A 4,649-nucleotide genomic window follows, 5' to 3' on the forward strand; every position below is an offset into this window, starting at 1 on the left:
ACGACGACCGGAAGTTATGAGATGTAACGACTGGAATAATAATAATAATAATAATAATAATAATAATAATAGATACCTCATTGCCACGTAATACATGAAACGAGTAGGTAAAATCATACATACGAACATATCTGATATGTAACACATTTAAAAACGAACATTAAAAACAGACATTGAAGGATAAAACGTTTGAATTTCAGAATCAGCTCTGGCCCGTGTGGCGTGTGGATCCTTCAGTTGTTCGTGACGTAAAGTTATGCTGTTGGGTACGAAAGTGTTTAGTTCTAAGTATCCGTCTACGTACGGCGCCAAAAACCCTATTATGAGCTGGACCTTGTTAACACTCAAGATAAGACACACACAAAAAAAATAAAATAAAAAATAAATAAATAAATAAATAAATAAATAAAACTTCCACTGCATCGACTGAGCCCTGTTAAAAAAAAAAAAAAACGAAATAAGGCACTGAAATTTTCCTGATAATAGAAAAAATTTAAGTGAAACACGAAAACACCCTTAACCTTTTCACTGCGATGCGAAACTACCAACACTACTAGAAGCAATGCATGAAATCCTGATAACCATCTACGAGAAAGCAGGGGATTAAAAAAAAGAATAGATTTTGCAATTTCTACCCAGTTTAGGGATTGGAGGTGGCTATAAAAGAAGTAAAGATCTATCAGGGTGATTAGTAATTAAGGAAAGATGAGCCAAATAGTAACTAGACCTTAAGAAGTCGAGAAAAGACACAGAAGCCTTTGAGAACGCAAGACACAGAGTAGCTTAGAGACCATGACCTAACCAAAGAAGCTAGACTCTGTCCTCCTTGCCTGTGACTACCCCCGCATGTCTCAGGGATTCTGGTGTCTCTTCCGCGCGTGCTTCCAGGCAAAGAGGACGGATAGACGTGGCAGGCGTGTGTGTGTGTGTGTGTGTGTGTGTGTGTGTGTGTGTGTGTGTGTGTGTTTACGAGGGACTTTGAAACACACTCCAGATTTTCGATTTAGGATTTCACTTGCTAATAGGTGGATAGATAAATAAGTGCGTGTACAGATGAATAAATAAGTTAATAGGTATGTTCACACACACACACACACACACACACACACACACACACACCTGGTTTCATCCCTTAGTGGCGACAACATTTCTGCATTCTCTTCTGTCAATATTTCCTGTCAATATTTCCAAGTTACTCAATAGAAAGATAATCTAAAAAAAAAAAAAAAAAAAAAAAACTTATCTATCGCTTGATCCTTAAGTGGTAGGAGTCATCTTTCCTCCCACGGCCGCCCACATTCTCCTCACTGTTATCTCATACTAATCCAATCCTTCCCACACACCCTCACTTACTCACCCCCTCACCACACACCCGTTTTTATCTCACCCTTAAGTCTGTACTCAGATTCGTTTTGCTTTCTCACCACGACTACTTTCAAAGGCCACTGAAATGATTAGCCAGGTTCTCAAGAGTGTTTCTCGTGTTAATAATGTAATAATGTTGTTAATCTGTCATTAGAACCCACCAGAACCGTGTAGATAGTCTTAAAAACTCGTCGTAGCTTCAATTAGAGACTTTTGAAAATAGTGAAGGCGCGGCGCAGGAGTGGCCCAGATTATGGTAAAAATTTCCTGCGCAAACATCCTGCCCGGCGTCTTGTGCTCCTTCCTCTCAAGCATCTTATCTAACGGACGTCATCTCTCTCTTTTCCGCTGTCAGGACTCCTCCAAAATGTCACCACCTCCCACATTCATAGCCACGAACGTATGGCTTCCCTATGTGTGTGTGTGTGTGTGTGTGTGTCAAATCAGCGGGAAGTCCTTTTAAAGTTTGTCCCTCTCTTCACTCGTCATTCGTCATTCTAAAGTCCTTCCTCTGTGGCTCATATGGTGCAATAATCTAGTGATGCATGATGACCAACACTGCTCTTTTCTTTCAAGTATCAGGGAGGCTGGTCACCAAGGCAACCAAAAATGGGAGCGAGAAGAAAAGATGAGAATTTTAAAAAGGTCACCTAACTTCCCATTTCCTACTTTCAGAAGTCAGAGAAAGTGTCACAGATAATAAACAAAATAAATAGATAAATAAATAGATAAGCAGTGGCCAATTAAGTTAGATTTTTTGTATATACTCATCTTCAGAAACAGTTCAAGTCGTAGGAAAGATGAAAGACGGAAACAGGCTTAGAGTTTCAGATAACATACGAATATAGTTACACATTAATGAAAAAGACTATGAACTTAGAAGGCTACATGCAAATATATGACAAATAGCCTCTTGAATATGTGTGTGTGTGTGTGTGTGTGTGTGTGTGTGAATGTATGAACGAGTGTTATTGGGTATATGAAGAGAAGAATGTGTGGGTGAGTACAGCATGAGAAACAGGATGTGGAGGTGAATGTATGAGTGAATGAACGGAAATGTACAAGTGGGTGGCTGGCCGGGGGAATGTGTGGAAAGGTAAACAAATGCGTGAAAGTGAATTTTTTTTATTTTTTTATTTTTTTTTATTTTCACGTACAGCATAACTTAATGACACACATATTTACTGTATACTTTATCCTGTTTGTTCATGAATTTGTGGTGTGAGCTTATCTATTTATCTATTTATCTATCTATATATACCTTCTTTGTTTATCTACTCGTATGTGCGTGTGCCTGTACTCGCATACGTATCAAGTGTCCTGTTTGTTCATGAATTTGTGGTCTGAGCCTATCTATCTATCTATTTATCTATCTATATCTACCTTTGTTTATCTACTCGTATGTGCGTGTGTCTGTACTCGTATACATATCAAGTGCCTACATGCAGACACTAATCCACCCAGCCACCTATATACGTATCCAGTACAGAATCACCGCTATTTTTAACTTCTCATCAAGAGCTGCACTCTCGCACCAGCCAGGGAGGGGGCCATGGCGAACTGTGATGCAAACAAAGAGTAACAAGCGTGGGGCTCGAATTGCAGCACGGATCGAATCACGCACTGAAACTTGATGCAACGTGAATGGAATATGTTTTGATCAGGTATTGGATCATCTTCCATATACACTTTTTTTTTTTTTTGTATCGTGTTTAGTTCTTCATTTATTGAGTTCAAGTATGTTTTTTTTTGGGGGGCATATTTCGGTGCCCAATTCCGTTTGTAAGTACGTTTGTTTGTTGTTTGTTTGTTTGTTTGTTTGTTTGTTTGTTTTCGTTTGTGCATTTTTGTGTATAGTAGTTTATGAATATTTGTTGTTGCTACTACTACTACTACTACTACTACTACTACTACTACTACTACAACTACTACTACGGCGAGTACTACTACTGCTACTACTACTATTACTACTAGGGCGAGTACTACTACTGCTACTACTACTATTACTACTGCTACTACTACTACTACTACTACTGCTTCTACTACTACTACTACTACTGCTGCTACTACTACTACTACTACTACTACTACTACTACTACTACTACGGCGAGTACTACTACTACTACTACTACTACTACTACTACTACTACTACTACTACTACTACTACTACTACTACTGCTTCTACTACCACCACAAGTACTACTACTACTACTACTACTACTACTACTACTACTACTACTACTACTACTACTATAATGATGATGACAATAATGAAGGCAATGAAAAGAGGAAAAAGAAGCTAAAAAGGAAAAGAACAGTTAGAATCCAACAAAAACACGAGTAAAAGAAAAGAATATGTAAGGTAAAAAAAGAAAATAGAATACACAGAAGACTATAAATGAAATACCAGGAAAACTAAAGCGGTCACACACACACACACACACACACACACACACAGAGAGAGAGAGAGAGAGAGAGAGAGAGAGAGAGAGAGAGAGAGAGAGTCCGGGAAAACCTTACTTAATTTCACTTCTCATAATCAGTTTATTTTTTCTCCACCACCACCACTGTCACCATCATCAATCATCACTACCACCACCACCACCACCAATAGCAACAACAATCACTACCTCCACCACCACCACCGCATCACACCATAACACACACACACACACACACACACACACACACACACACACACACACGTATTCACAAGGTTGGGGTTGAGTCACAAAACATAGACAGGGAGCCGCCAGCACTTCCTCTCTCTCTCTCTCTCTCTCTCTCTCTCTCTCTCTCTCTCTCTCTCTCTCTCTCTCTCTCTCTCTCTCTCTCTCTCTCTCTCTCTCTCGATGACGTTGCCTTCAGTCATAACGCGTAACTGAAAATCGATGATCCTGTTTATCTTGGCAAATTATAATAAACTTACTTGTTTTACTCTACTTATTTGTTAATTATTATTGATGCCTTCTTTATTGGTGGTGTTTTTTATTCACTTATTTATTTATTTCTGGATTGATTTATTTTATCACATTATTATTGTTATTATTATTGTTATTATTATTATTATTTGTTTTTATTTTTTACTACTACTACTACTACTACCACCACCTTCTTCCCTTGGTCTTTATCGTTGGTAGGCAATTACGCTGCTGCTATTTAATTTGTTTAGGAAATTTCGATTGTCTGTCTTTTATATTTGTGGAGTCTTAGTTGATCACCTCCTGCCTTCCACCCCGTGATGGCACCTGCAGGACTTCAGAGTGTTGGCTTTGCAGAGGC

The sequence above is a fragment of the Scylla paramamosain genome, chromosome 25, assembly GCF_035594125.1.
Source record: "Scylla paramamosain isolate STU-SP2022 chromosome 25, ASM3559412v1, whole genome shotgun sequence".
NCBI classification, from domain to species: Eukaryota; Metazoa; Arthropoda; class Malacostraca; order Decapoda; family Portunidae; genus Scylla; species Scylla paramamosain.